This window comes from Falco biarmicus, chromosome 14, assembly GCF_023638135.1.
Source record: "Falco biarmicus isolate bFalBia1 chromosome 14, bFalBia1.pri, whole genome shotgun sequence".
Lineage (NCBI taxonomy): Eukaryota > Metazoa > Chordata > Aves > Falconiformes > Falconidae > Falco > Falco biarmicus.
Genome location: NC_079301.1, coordinates 6363524 through 6379993, shown reverse-complemented (window position 1 = coordinate 6379993; position 16470 = coordinate 6363524). Strand labels below are relative to the sequence as shown.

Sequence of the window (16470 nt, the reverse complement as noted above, 5' to 3'; positions counted from 1 at the left end):
TTACAAATTAGTAATTAGATGTGTCTTCTCTGCATTTTTGCAGAATAAATGCTCCAAAGTAGTTCCCTGTGCTTTCATGTTAGTTGGTGCTTGTCTGACTATAGTGGTTGTTGGGAATGTTGGGAATTGTTGTACAAGTGACTAAATACATTTGAAGTCCTTGGAGCCTCCTTGAGGTACATCTAGTGTAATTATGAATGTAGGATAAGGAGATTTGCAGTAGTTACTTGCATGAGAATGATGAATGTCAAAAAGGAAAGAAGTTGCTAAGTATGTGGGGTACATTAGGATACAGAAGCAGCCCCTTCAAGCTGAGGGGTAATTGAATAAAAGGAAGAAAAGGCAACATCAGTGAGAGCCTACTGAGGATGTTGTTAAGGGGAAAAAGTGGAAGAGGCCAACCTATCTGGATAGTTTTTTTTAATGCTTTATGTGTTATAAATATATATGAGATTGAATTGCAAACTTCTGTTGTCTGGGCTTTTTTTTCCCCCATCTATTTTGGAGGATATAAAGCTGCATAAATGGAGTAAGAGAAAACATGCTTGGAAGCAGTCTGATATCTCCAAAAACTTGATAAGCATAGATCAGAAAACAACTGGTGCTACAAGTCTTATGAAAATAATGTCCAATTAATAAATATTACTGGCTTCGTTGAGTTTAACTTACGTGTAGGAGAGATCTGCAGCACAGTAATAAAAGTACTTATTTTATGGAGTGAAAAGTAGCAAATAAAAAAAAAAAAAAAGAGGTTTCTTTCCATTAAGTACACTGAAAGAGTTTAAGTATATGAAATGGTTTTGAAGCATTAAGTAACAGACAGAAAAAAGATATGCTTTAATGAAAGTACTTATGTCACCTCTCTTGAACGCGTGTCTGTTTAAAAAAGATCAATGCAAAAATACAGTCATTCAGAAAGACAAAGCTTAAAAGATTTCTAAAGCCTACATGTTTATTGACTTTTATTGTAATTCTTCCAAAATCACAAAATAGAACTCAACAGAGGCAAGATACTAAACTACCTTAAAAAATACTAAGCAATGCTGCATATAGAGGAAGATGAAATAAAATTGCAATACGGAAATTCTGTGTTGACTGAGATTAGATGTTGCTTTCAAAAGCTGCATAAAATTGAAGCCATTTGCTTATATTTGCATTTAAGCTGTGGAGTTATAAAGCTAGACAGTTAAAAAATTGTAAATTATAATCAGATAGGTAATGTTACACATTATAGGAAGATGGCTCAGTATGAATTCTATGTTTGAGGAAACATTTTTAAAAAAATATGAAGGGCTAGAGTAATAAAGCATTGAACTGTTGAGATGCATAGGCATTTGCATCAGTGTAGAGAGATTATGTTTGCAACTGGAAGCAGTCCTGGTTTTTTTCCCTTTTTTTTTTTTTCTGTTTCATTCCCAGAAGTTTACTGTTGGGATCTCTAAAACATGTTAGCCCTACTAACATATTGCCACTTCTTCCCTCTTCATAAAAGCTCATAGTTTTTGTAATTTGTTTGTAGATATTTTTCGGTGCTTGCTGTTATTTACTGAGATGTCGAGAAGAATCCAAATTATATATAAACAGTTATTAATATGCACTCAGATGACAATTTTTTTGTTGGTGGTGGTGGGAGGGGTTTTTTCCCTTACCCTGTAGAAGTTTTATTCTGAGAACATGGAATAAATGAGAACTTCAAGCATTTGCGTCTACTAACATAATGGGGCTTTTAAGTTGTCATCTAAATGACAAGAATTGCTCAAGAACTGCTCTCAAGGAATATAAAAGCATCACTACCAGTGACAAAAGTGTTTCTAGCAGTCTGAAGGAGTGAGGCAGGATAGATGGGTGCCAGTTGTAGCATAAAATATTTTTGAAGTAGGACATGCTTTTAATTCTCTCTAATGATGTCTGGTCGGGTTTGGGGCAGGGGCAGTTGGTGTTTAGATAACTACTGTCTGAGGGTGCCATAGGCATAGACCTTTGTAACAATCAAGTTACAAATAAATACATATATATGTATATATAAACAGTATATGATCATGTGTATATTATTTGAGATTTTCAAGAAAATGTTGTTCATCTTTGGGCTGGCAAATATAGTGATACTTTGCAATTGTCTTTTCTTTCCTATAGGCAGTTGAGCAAGGAGAACAGGTTGAGAGGACAAGAACCAACCACAGGAGAGAAAATAATGTTGTCATGTAGGAGTAGTGGGGAAACAGGGACACAAGAGTTCAAGATTTACATAGACATGGATAATAATAGTGTTTGTAGGTTATTGTGCTCACAATGCCAGTTATGGTCTAGTTTCACACTAAGTTCTGATGCAAAAGAAACGTTGTTGAAATAATTTTGTAAAGCTATCTTTACCATGGCTGACAGTGAAATCTTCATGTGTGATTAGAGTTAACTGGAACATCTTTTTGCCAATGATCAAAATAATTATCAAGGTAATTCATGAGGTTAGGGTAAAAAAAGTGTCTTATTCCTACTGAAAAAAAACCCCACAGTGTTATCATCCCATTTATTTTGTTTTCACTTTTTACAAGTGCATACTGAATACACAGTCTATGATTCAACTACTGCACTTGCTTTCAAGCTATGAATTCCTACGCAAAGCCAGGAAGCACAAAAATTTGAGAGGTAAAATTGTTTTCTAATATTTGGGTTACAAAGTTTAGAACCGGTAGATCTGTTAAATTGAAATATCAGCCTTTTAACGGCAAGCACTAGCTATAAGCTGAACTATTTCAGTAACTGTAAACATAATAAGAATCCTCATGATGAATCTCTGCATTTGATCAAATTCATAATAAATGTGCTGTATTCAAAAGAATGAACAATCCTGCATTACTGATAAGAGATAACTAAATTTTTTTCAAGTAACAAGAAGAAGCCCTGCTTTGTTATGGAAGTAACAATACAAAAAAAGCCCAGAAATATATCAAGATCTGTGTAACTGAAGTTCATTTTTCTGAACTGTTAAAAATGCTTCCAAACTGAAAGTATGTTGAAGAGCCTTTTCAAGACTCTGTATTTGTTCTTGTGGAAATGAAAGAGCTGCTGAAATACTGGGGTATTTTGGTGAAAGGGTCAGTTTATAACTGAATTATCAGGATTTATACTTCAGTATGACAAGTAAGCCACTTGAGGCTTACGGCTAGCTCCTCAGTCTTAGTCAGTATTAATTTTAAATTGGGTCAAAATTTCAATGTTTAATTTTTTTGGCCACAATAGTTAAACATATTCTGCTTATTTGACCAAATTTAAGTGAGTAATAATTTCCTGAAAGCACTGAGAAAAGGAGGTGTGGCTACTGATTTCAGAAATGCTGAAGGTGTGTTTGTAATTCAAAGAACCAAGCTTTCATGGTGGTGTCAGACAGTTAAATGTGAAAATGTGTAGTTGTAAAGGAAGTGTATATTAATACAAAGGTGCAAAATAGTTCCTCTTCTTTGGATGACCCTTCACGCAGATACTATTTTTATGCAGTAAGTGTGGAACAGTATAATAATAACTTAGCAACACAAGATTAGTGAATGAAGCAGATTAATCACAAGCATTTTAGTTACTTTTAACTATATTAGCGTCAATTGTCGATATACTGCTGCAGTCCATCCAGATGGCTGAATTTTGTGCTTAGTGTTCAGCTGAAGCAGGCTTGCTTTTTGCAGAAATTGTGCCAAGATTCTCAACAAGTAAATTCAATTCTGGAGATGTTCCAGAAGACAATCAAACTCTGACTATGTGACCATTAGCAACTATTGTGGTGAAGTAGGCATAGCTCTGTGCAGTAAGACAGTAAAGATGATATCTCTGCGCTTAGGGTGGGAAAGGAATGCTTACTTGAAACTAGTTGTAGTTTGGTCCTGTAGGTTCAAAAAACTTATAGTGACTAGGATACATCAGGTGTGTCAATTGAGCATACCTTCTGGTTTAATTTAATCCAGAAGGAATAAAGCTTAACATATTTAAATCATTTCAAGATGTGAACCAATGTGAGTCCACTAGTGGGAACGATGAGGAGGTACACTTCTTACTCCTGTGAACTAAGTGGTAATGTGGTGCATCAATCTAGTAAACACACTGATATCTCTGGTATGTTAGACACCTCTTTCCGTGGTTAAACATATGAATGGTAAATGCCTGAGTAGTCTGAATCTCTGACAAAAGCATGGATAACAACACTGGATGTCGGCCATTTGATTTTTTTAAATGATGAACCTGCTGTCATATTAGTTCAGGGAAAAGCATCGCTTGTTCTAGGTGTATTTGTTTTGATAAAATTGTTATGGGCAGTATGTCTTCCTGAAGGTATCTTGCTTAACCCAGCACTATTTAATACAGCCCTGCAGTGTAATCATGTACACGTGATCACATTTTAGAAGTTGATCCTAGTGAATCAAGTCAATGTGCTTACTAGCTGTTTTGTTAGCATATTTAGCTTGGTATGTGGTCACTTGCTTTTTGTTTTGGAAGAATGTTTCTTAATGGAACATGTGGAGCTCTGTGAAAGTCAGTTGGCTGTAGATGCACTTGAATGCTATTTTAATAGCAGAGATTTTAACCTTGAGTTGAGAACATGTTCTCCTTTGGTTTATGTCCTTGTTACATATCTAGATAATATTCTTGGATTTGAAAGAACAAAACATATGTATAAACACATTCTCTTTTTATGCTTCTATTTACTTTACTCCTTATGATCAGTGTGGCTCATCTCAGGTCTTTGGTCTTAACCTGCCTTGGAAACTGAGAGCTAAGATGCCACTCTCTAATAAAGTAACGTGTCCAGGGGTGACTGCTCCATCAACCTTTTCTGTGCCTGTTTTCTTCAGTTAGCAAGTTAAGAATTATCAGCAATGGAATGTTCTTTGTATTCTTCTTAGTCCTCTGTAGCAAATACTAAATGTGCCTCTTTCTCCCTGGGAAGCATGTAGTTATTCCCTGCTAATGAGATTTCACACCTTAAAGCATACTGATAAGAACACAGCAGAGCTAAGATTACACGTCTGAAGTTGTTCCCATTGCTAGGAAGTGGTGAACCTGCTATCGAATATACTGATTTTTCTTGTGGAAATGTCCGATATATCCTGTTCAACTTTTCCTAAATTTAAGCCATATAATTAATTTCTCACTTGCTAGGGCCAACATCTGGAGCGCATGAATACCTCGAGTGAGCCTAAACCAGCACTTCCACAGCTGACTTAACATAAAATGGTAAATATACCCATTTTCTATAGTACAAACGAGGTATTTTCTCTCTGCTGTAGTGTTATCTGCAATATAATTTGGAAGACACTTCTGATTGTTTTGCTGTTTTTCCTTAAATGTCAGATGATTTTGGGCAAGCTCTCAATTTTTCTTCCCTCTTTCCCAATTTACAGATTTTCATCTCAACTCTTACTGTCTTTGCATTGAAATTTTTCTTTGGGAGGTACTATTTCGAGCACAGATTTTTTAACATTGGGAATTATTATCTGTGAGTAATAACAATCTCTGAGGAGCTTGTTATACAATGAAGACTGATCACGAGCTTGAATATATTCCTGTGATCGCTTGCAGCGATGAGTAGCTTAAGTTGCTGCCTTATCGAAAGAGATGCAATACTGATCATTTTGTTTCCGACTGAAATAAGGTAAATTATGTAAACTGCTGCTATTTTAGCTCAAGTTCAATAACACTTAGATGAACTTCCACGCAACAATCAAGAAAAATACAGAGGTTAAGCTGGTCCTTGGAGAGTTTTGACAGAATTGTAATTGTCCTCTGAATGGGCCCTTATATAGCCAAATTGTGTTTCTAAAATAACGTTTCTTGTTAAGTGCGCCACAGGTGTGCAAATCGTAAAATACAAGTACAGAAGGTCTTACTTGGAACATCCTTTTTTCTAATTTTTAAACAACTTGTTTTATAAGATATAATTCTTATAAGATTTCTTTATATAATATATATCTATTTCTATATATAATTCTTTATATAAGAATTTATAAGATATAATTCTTATCTTATAAGAATTAGATACTGTTCTTGGCACAGTGTGAAAGTTTCTGGAGTAGTTGGGGCTTTGCAGGAAGAGCAGAGTCAGGAGATAGTCTCTGGTGGTGTGGCTGTATTTCATATTCTAATACCCATTCAGGAATTTATACTGGAGAAAACTTTAAGGTAGGGTAATCTGTAGAAATAAAGGGTTTAGGACTAGTTGTTGTGTAAGCATCAAGTTTATTACTTACCGTGGTTATGGTTGACGTATGTAGGTATAAAGTTAGTATCTATTTACTAAAAAGGAGTATATATTTACTCCTTAGCTAGTCATACTATATATATAAAAAAATCAAACAAACCAAACCAATCAAACAGATTCCACAAAAATCAATCTGTGGATGGCCCAGTCCATTCTGTCTGTCATGTAAACAATCCTGTATTAATTGTATTGAAAATGGAGCCTGAAATGGTAATCTCTCGAGAACAGAAAGTTTTCCTTTTGTGTAGTCATGCTAACAAGACTTATTAACGACTGCAAAATATAACTATAGCTTGATCAGACTTTACTAACATTGCTTATTACTCCAGGAACACCGTATAATTGAATTAGTTTTGTATTTTATAATAGCATGGCTCAACTATAACTGTCAGGTGGTCGTTCTCCCCTCACCCTGCTTATGGTTAGATTGCTCATGACATGCATTGCTTTGATATTTCAAATAGTAGAACTGGATTTCACTGCAAAGCTATGGTGACGTCTCTTACATATATATACCATGAAATGAATTATTCAGGTTGTCTTCAGAATAATTCTAAACTTTGGCTACTTCTGAAGGAGGTACTGATTACTGTTGCGATGGGCCACCAATACAAGGTAAGAGAACATGCACAGTTTTTGTCAGTAGAGTTCCACTGAGAGATTTGCTGGACCTTCAATTCTAATTACTAGTTTGTCTGCATAAAGGTTCTTGCAGTAGATAATCTTGTTTCCCTGTTTATAAGTGAGAAGTATCAGTCTTGTGGATATGGTACTGTAGTATAGAAATTACAGTGTGATACCTGAGAATAAGTTGCTACTTTTTCAGTATAAAAATACAGCATATTTCAAAACATCTAATACATTATGGCATGCAAATTTGTACAGAAGGTAGAAACTGCTACTTTTTATTTGCTTCTATTAAGTTAATATAGAGGATATAAAATAAAAGTGTAAATAAACAAGAGATTTTTACTCAAGGTAAGAGCCACAGCTGAGATTGCAAACAAGCAAGTAGTGATAGCCTTAAGGAGCTTCTATACTAGTTAAGCCCAAGTGAAAATGAGGATGCAGTAGGCTGTTACTGGGGCCATGTGGGTTTTCTGTAGAAACTGCATGTGGTGGATTACATTTATTTTTGAGGGCCTGGAATAATGAAATGTGTTTGCTTACTTCTTCAGTAACACTTAGGATCTTGTTGACAATATGTTAGGGGGAGGAAAAGTGGATAAGCACCGCCACTTCATTAGGTACCCAGTAGTGTACTGGGAGATGGGGTCATAGGAATATATGTGCTGCTGGGGGTGGGGTTGGTGAAGGATGGGGAGTGCAAACAAAGGAAGGAAAATAATCAGGAAACTGACAATTAGTTTCAAAAACTCTGTACATTTGAGTTCCACCACTCGGAATATAAACACAGCATGATTATTGAGAATTAAAGTGTGTTCCTGGCATGGAGCAATGTAAAAGATCAGTGAGCGATTTGAATTGTGCAAATTAGACAATGATTGAGAAATATGTCATGATACAGAGCTATCAAGAAATTGTAATTGAAAAAAAGAGACAAAGGAAAAGGTTATAACTGGATATTTGTGACTGTATGAAGTTGTCAAACAGTAGAATAAGTTAATTTTAATAAAGCAATAAGATTCTACAGAGGGTGATGAACAGTCAAGTAAGTAATGCCAGTTTAATCAGATTCTAAAGGTTGCAGGCCTTGTTGCAAAGCTAGATTTTGCTCATCTCTGTACAACACATGATGATAGTACATTAGTAGCAATATCATTATGTATAATGATGCAGTGTAATTACAGGGTAGGAATGCAACGTTACACAAAAGTAACTGTGGTCTAAATTTTGTAGTTTTCACCTACAATGTGGTTCCAAAACCCCATTGAAACAAGGCGACTAAACTGCAGGGGTAATGAGCAGTACACAGCTGGTCTCTTCCTGGAGGTGGGAAGGTCCTCCATTCCCAGTACTGTTGTTCTGTCAGATTGCTGTATTGCTGAAGGTGAAGAAAGCTCTCCAAGTCTTCAAATTGTGAAAAGAAATGGTGTGAAAAGAAAATTTCATGAGACACTAGAAAACAGTTACATTCGGTAAGGCAGTGAAATCCATGGTGCTAATCAAAGTACCTGTTAAGCGTGTGTTAGTCATGTAAAACTCTTTTAACATGAAATTAATCCAAGCAAAGAATAAGGTCTGTGTGACCTGTGTATCTTGTCCATGAGACCCCAAGCAAAAGAGCAGGGAAAGAAATCAAGTGAACTATATCCATTACTCTTTGGCTATATATGCTAATGTACTGAATTACAAAATTTCAAGAAAAGAGTAGGGGACATTAGTTTCAGCAAAATCAGTTTTTAGCACTTGTATCTATATATGCTGCTATGATGCAACTATGAAGAAAGAATTATGCTCTATAATTCGCTGGTGTATCAAAACTAAAAGTTACTACCATACGAAGTGAGCTCTTTTCAGATTGGATGTAATATATAACCAAGAAGGCATTTATTTACCACTATGTCAAGCTATGCTTAATTAGAGTGTTTCTCTAGCAATAAAAGGAAAATAGAAATGTCAATAATTTTGCCATTTATATTGATTCATAACTCTTAAGGTTGTGATTTCTGGCTGAAAAACATAATTATGTCCCATGTTACTATTGAATCTCTACATTTTTGTCTCATAGCCACAACCAAATAATTCAGTCAACTTCAAAAAGTGCTTGAAACTGACTTCCCCCTTTTTTGCGTTACCTATTTTTTTCTTTTCCTTCTTTTGTTTTGTCAGCTCTAGGTTTTGTCTCAGATTTTTTTTTTTCCAGAATAGCCTCTGTTTCCAAAGGGTATTCTGAAATATTCATGATCATATAGCAAAACTTTGCTGAAGTCTATTTTTAAAACCAAGCAAATATAAACTTATAAGAAAGGGTTTTTTTTAAGATAGGGAACAAGTTATTTAAAAAAAGTGTGTGTTTCTTGATATTTTGAAAAAATAGGTATCTTCCAAGTATTGTTCTTCAACACTTCCTTCAAAAGAACTCACAATTTTAATAGTTTCCAATAAATGATGAAATATTTCACATCATGGTGCATTATAAGACAGTCATCCTTCTAAGTCAGTGTTTTAATATCTGTAGATATCTGCTCAAAGGAGTTGAGTGGCATTGTATATATTGTTTCATATAGGGTTCAAAACTACAGATAGCAGTTCCTTAGAGCTGAAAAACAGCTTGTCAGTGATGCCTATGAATGAAATGCTATGTCTTCTGCAAACAAACATTCTTTTATACCTTAGCTTTTACTTCATAGTAGTGTAGGCATGTGCTTTGGTGGCTCTCTAAGATTTTCTTTGGGTTTTGTATTTTTTTTTTTTAAACTCCATGATATTGAAGTTTTTGGCTGTAATGTGATGATCAGATTGTTCTTTAACAGAATAAACAATGTACAGAAACATACTTAACATGCAGAGAAATCTGTTGTGCACATTGGAGTTAGTAGTTACAGCTGAGATAATTAAAGGGAGTACATATCATAACAGTATTGATCATATGCTGTCAACCTGCATAATTCTACCTTGTGGTATTTTATACTTTAAAACCTTTAAAACACTAATGGGACACATACGGATCCAGCAGTGTTTTGCCAAGACTCAGTTATGAGGCATCTGCTGTGAATCACCCTTGCTCTAGTAAAGACGAAAACTGACACTGTTTACTATCAGCTTGTGCTCCACAAAGTGACTTTAAAAATGTTGTTATAGGCTTCCACGTACACGGTGCAGTGACTAAAAACACCACTGTATTAGTGTGCAGAGTTATTTTTTTTTTCTTTCCCCTTCTCCTTTTCCCCTTAAGTACTCCTTCAATTGCCTTCCCCAAAAAGTCACTCAGGGAATGACCGATACACAATGTCCTCAAGCTCTGAAAGATAAGGTTTAATTGCATTAATGCAAACCTGATGCTTTTAGTATGTTTGTCCTGGCCTAACTGGTTGAGAGAAGTCTCCGTTGACTTGCAGTGCTAACAGGAGATTGGAGGCAGCAAAACTTACTTTGGTTTTGCAAGACAGCAAATGAGGTGGAAAACCCAGGGGAATATCTCTCCCTATTCCAAAGACCTTTTTTGCAGAGATGCTTTGCAGAACAGAGCTGTTTATGAACTTAGAGAAGGACTGCTCTGACAGTTATGGCTTGAGTTTCTTTTATGTGCCTGTTTTGATTAATTACTCACCAATGCCCTGAGAATATTGTCTCTGATCAGTGTCTGTTCTTTTGTATTGTTCTAATTATGTATTTTAACTTCCTTCTGTCCTTAAATCTTCAAAATGATTATACTTACATCATCTATATGTCTTTTTAATTCTTTATTGCACTGGCTGATAAATAATCATATTGTGAAATCCTGCTTGCCTTAGTGTTTTTCAGCTGGTAGGAATCTTCTGGATAGCTAATTAAACTATAATATGTAGGAAAATTTATTATAGATAAAAAGAACAATTGCCAGAAACTACATTATGAAATGTCTGTCAAAGCTGACTATCTTAAATATTGATCAAGTCAAACAGAAGAATCAATGTCAGATACAGGGATGGATTTTAAGCAGCAGAATACAACTTCATGTAGGCATTATAGGTTCTCTCCCACCTCTTAATAAATCATTTAACTCGGTCTAATAGACTGGTCTCTGGTTTGGTCTCTCAACCAGTCTAGTAAACTTCACAAAATTCACAGAAACCTGGTGAGAAATTTCAGCTTGTCAAATCAATACTTTTCTGAGAGGCCAAAGATCTATCACAGCATTCCTGATTTGTACCACACTTGTGAAATAAGCTCTTCTAACCCTTTTGGTCCTTATCTGAAGTGTTACCAAACAACAGCAATTGCACTGCCACTCAGGCTTCTTGTGGTTTTGTGGGTGTGTTTGGTGTGGTTTTGGGTGGTTTTTTTCCCCCTTCCTAGTCTGGCACTAAACCAGAAGTCAGCTTTTATATTTGACAAATGAGTTCTATTGCTCTGAAACAGTTAGCTCAAGTGAATGGCCTTGTGTTTGATTCTCTCCAAAATTGCGGTTTTTGAGTTGTTTTTTTTTTTTTTCTTGAATGTTTTGCAGGTGTAAATTGCAATTCAGAAATGAAAGAATTCCCTCCACTCTCCCCCCCAACAAGTGCCTATCTGGAGCTTGTCAGCTCATCTGTTACCCACCACTTTGGGGTTTCTATTTTATTTTTATTTTTCACTCGATAATACCTGCTATAAAAATCTCAATTAGAAACAAAACATGAATTTTCCATTGCAGGTATCCCAGTGTGTTCAGGAGCTATAGTTTTAAACCTGTAGGCATGAAATGACTGGCTTGTTCTGTGGTTTTCTTTAACTGTTAAAGGATCAGCCTGACCTGGTGAACCCTCAGTGCCTGGTGGAGTAAGATTGACACGTGGAGCATCCTTGACCAGCTCTCCGGCTGCTGAGGCTGGTGGCACTGTGATAGGGCAACCGTTGGTCTGAGGTACAAGTGTAGTCTAAGCCTGATGCTCATCTGGCACTAGCAATATCTGAGACAGACGGATCTTTTCAGCTGGTATTTGTTCCTTTCTTGTGTGTGTTTTCTGCCAGAACTTGTGTATACTGTTATGCATGTACTATGCCATATTTCTGTATTCATCTATGTACTGTGCTGGTTTTGATATTTTGTATATAGTACAAAAAATACAACCTTCTGTTTGAAATGAAGTCAATTTGACCATATAATTAGGTGTCTACGGTTTTTGCATGGCCAGCTTTCTAGCCTAGCACTAATATTAGCCCTCAAGTAATTTACAGCAAGTTTTTGTTCATTTTGATGAGTTTTTCTCAAGTAAATACTGCTGTAACCTACGTGCAGTATCATCTTCAGTGTATTGTCATAGATCTGAAAGGGAAGCACTATTACTTGGTTTCCTTTCAGAGTCTAGGTAAAAGATCACAGTAAACTCTCCAGTGTCCTCCTCATGTTTAGATATAATCACATAGTTTGGGGTTTCTTTATGTTTGCGTGACTGAGCATGAAAAAGACAAAAGCTTATTTTATACAAATGTACATTTTTAAAAGTTTCATCGTATGCAGTTCTGGAGTTGAGGTTAATCCTTTCTATCAGTGTGTGGAAGGGTAAGAACTGGAAAAGCAGAGAACACTGGAAATGCATTTCTTCATTCTGTTCCCACCTCCCCCCAATCTATCCCCCAAAGTAAAAAAGTACAACCCTGTTACCATGGAAAAATCAACATGACAGAGGACTGTTGGATCTCCAATACCATTTTTTTTTAAATCCAATTGGTTGCAGCTGTACTGAGAGGGAACAAATGTTTTGCTGCCTTTGCTGCCAAATAATAGATTATATTTGGAAGCATAAGACTAATGAAAAAAATACAGTTCAGAAACCTAGTGATTGCAAAGCTTCAGGCACGAGAAAAGAAACTGTTAGCTTTCTTTGTAAAGCATACTGGGCTCTGAAAATTTAGGTTTTATTTTTTTAGATGCAGTGTTAAGTTATATATAATATTGTTTCCTGAGGATGAAATTTTTCACCATGGCAGTGATCCCAAGCTTCATGCTTTCCGCTGGCTATAATTTATCTATTTACAAGCAGCAGCCATCTGCTTGGAAAATTATAAACTCAAACTTGGGCAGAGGGGAGCAGGAAGGCAGGAGCAGTGACTAGAAAACAGATTTGTCCTATGGAGGGATAGCAGGCTTGGTGGTCCTGAATGCTCAGTACTAGTGGACAGCTACCTTCTCTGTAGACATATAAAAGTCACATTTTGCTGAGGGACTACCATCTGAGAAACCCCAGTGAAACATGAGAGTCTGAATAGCATTTTTGGTGTCTCAGAGAGTGTGCTGTTGAGTAAAGGTCTTTCTCCCTGCCAGCTAGCTAACTTACTTGGTTGAACTTGTAGGTTTTGGCAAAGTCAAAGACTGAAGTTGCTGAAGTTCACTATTACCGGGTAGAATTATCAGTATTTGGCTTCCATGGAAGTGGGAAAGGGTTTGACATCAGTCAGAAGTCACCTGATCTTTAACAAGTTGCTGCTCACTAGCTGAGGTTACCTGCTCTCCATTGCAGGGTGATTTCAGCCAGCACTCTCTGTTTTTGCACATGGAACATACTTGGCACTGGTATAAGGCTTAGCTGAGGACTAGCAACTCAAATTCATGGTAGTGACTTTACCATAGGTGACCACATCTTTAGGTTACTTTAATGGTTTTATTCAGACATGTAGAATCTGTAGTTTAATTATTTGAGATTAGATGTAAGAATGAAAAAAGAAAAATAGTTATTCTATTAAGCTTCTTATAATCAGACATAAAAGTGTATACCGTTAAATCTTGTTAAAGCAAAAAAAAAGCTTATTCATCTTTTCAGTCATCTCTTCATTGTCATGGTAGAAACTTTGATTTGTATCTTTTAGAGATCTATAATTGCAGACCTGTAGCTTAATCTGGCATAGGTGAATGGAAGCACTTTTTCAGTGCTTCTGTAAGAAACTAGTAAGCTAAATCAATAATGCCGTATGACATAAAGGAGAAAAGAAATATCTTTACAACATCAAGCAAGAGCTTAGAAATCTGATCTGCGTTCATGGTATTGAGCAACTCGTCAAATATCTGGGCAAGAAGCAGTAATTGATTTTACAGTATCTGACCACCTGACATGAATGTATATGTGTAATATAATTGAGTAGCATTCATGCAAACTTTTTTTCTATTGAGTTGTTGGTAGCTGGTAAGATTTTACTAAAACATGCTGTGGTTTGTGAATTCTTTTTTACAGTTTGTTGGTGATGAATGATGCAGGACTTTAAACCCTCACCTTTAGAAATAACCATCTGTTACAGAATAGATCAGTGACGTCTCCTTTAGCAGCCTGATGCAGTATGATACAAATTACTGTTACCGATGACAAAAGACAGCTGACCAATGGATTCCGTGTAACTATACCAATAGTATCCTTAAAAGCTATATGTTTTTTATATATAAAACATCTGTTAGAAGTATGTGGATCAGGCATCTTTAATGATGTGTACAGCAGTGAAATACAATGAAAAATTGGCTTCATAGATCCTGAGTGCCTGGTAGTTGAAGGTCAAAGGTGCAGCCTTCTGTTGGTTATAAAGAGAGATGGGATTAGCACCTTGTCAGTTCAGCGTATGTGGTCAAGCTGAAGCCTATTTGGCAGCATAATTTTAGGTGGGTTAATACAGAAAATACCCACTTTTCTCCATAGTAATGAAACATGTTTTGTACCAGATGTTGTTTGCTTGTATAATTAAAAAAAAAAAAAAAAATTACATTCATGGAAAAATATACTTCTTTCACTCATTGAAAAGCTAATGTATACCTGGATTTTTAAGCTTATATTACTCCTAGTATGCATAGAATTGTATAAAACAAAACTGTTAAAAAACCAGAATCATAAATAGAATTCAACTGTTTTTTTTTTTCTTTTTTATATGGATATCTTGAGTAGGGACGTTTTTCACTTCTGACGGAGAACTTCCTAAAAGGAAATTCAGATGCTGAAAGCTTGCAAGTTGCAAATACTTGATTTGTTTCTTCAACTACAAAATAGTATATTTTTGAATTAATTAAATTCTATTTAGTGATCTATTGATCGTTCATATGAATTTGAATTCGCTTAATGATGCTCTAATTTTCCAGATATATTCTTGGCCCTGCTAGTACAGGGCCTTCAGGCAAACACAGTCATAAAAATGCAGGTGTGTTTAGCAGGTATAATAAAACTACCATAAAATTGCAGGTGTGCATAGCAGGTTTATCAAGTGATGCTTCTATGGACTAAAACAAACTATGTCTTTGTATGAGTTAAGAGGTAATCACTAGTGTTGTGGCTTTCTGATTGCCTTTCCTCCATCATTTTCTTTCCAGCTCCAGAGTGGCTGTGCCATTTTATCAGAGTATGCTATGACTCACTTCCCCATTTTATTTTCTCTCGCAGATGGCATCATTTCATTTCATGCTCTGAAAGTGACAAGTGACACTGTGGCACTGACATTATTGTATTAGGCTGTACTAGCTGTGATGAATATATAATCTGTGTCGCAACTTTCTTTGTCTCTGCCTTACACAGCAGTGGGTGAAGTAAGAAAACACGAGGAAGCTAATATAAGGCTTCAGATACTACTGCTGTGACTTTGAGCATGAAGGCAGTATCAGTAATATCATTATTGGTCCCCAAGTAGTAGCACTGATAATGGGGTTTTTTCTAGCATGCCAGGGAACACAGAGGCATACAGCTGACTCACTGGCTGACGTTGTCCTTTTGGCACACAAACAGTTTGGAAAATGCTGCCAGTTCTGCCTTTCTGTGTTGGATCGATTTGCCCAGAGCTTTTAAATTTCTTCCCAGAGCTGGCAGTTCTGGTGGAACTGTAACCTATGCACCCCACAACGCTTCTTAAAACTGTGAGACATGAAAACAGTTGATGTGTTGCCAAAGTGAAAGATTTGTGGAAGTTTTTTTTTTTTCTTTTTATTGTTATACTGGTGTTATGATAGGCAGGTACTGAATTTTGTTGAGGGTGGGAAAAAATGTGTTGTGAAAGACCTTCCCAGCACCACCACACATGCTATATTTTACCTTTCATCAAGATTTGCTGTAGCTGGCTCATTTAGAAAAGGTTTGATGGGTGATGAAACAGATCTGTGTCTGTGTTTGTTAACTATGGAAATCCATTACAATGTCTCCATGTGACTGGATCTCATCTTGACTGGGGAGTACCTGTGCTGCATAGTGGAAGGGTTGATAGATGGTATATCTATCAAATATCAAAATAAAACGGACAGAGATCACTTGAATTAATATCTGGCTACCATTTTTTGATAATGTACCTCCAGACTTAGTTGGCCAATAGTCTGGTCTTCACCTCAGGAGCGGTTTTGCTGTATTGTGCTGCTCTTTGTAGCACTCTTTCTGGCATGCAAGTCCTAAGAACAACGTATTTTGGAGTCAGTACAAGAAATGTTGAAAATATTCACAGATAAAACATTATCGACATCATGCTTTTTTTTTTCTATACTTCCCCTTCTGTAAAGACCTTAAAAAGTCAATTTTCCATCCCCGAACAGTGTTATTTTTCTGAGCTTGCTTTCAGTTGAAAGGCACATTCTGTAGGAGTTCCACTTTCATTTGTGTGTTTGTTCTCTGCAGTGACTTTATTGACCACAT

General features: G+C 36.0%; 1 long non-coding RNA gene across 1 annotated transcript in view; it reads left to right on the top strand.

Moving 5' to 3' along the window:
- Positions 1-16470, top strand: part of LOC130158864 (uncharacterized) — a 77684-nt gene that overhangs the window by 37885 nt on the left and 23329 nt on the right. Inside the window, exon 2 of the long non-coding RNA XR_008825512.1 lies at positions 5143-5217. This is a non-coding gene — a long non-coding RNA (uncharacterized LOC130158864). The remainder of the gene's footprint in view (positions 1-5142; positions 5218-16470) is intronic.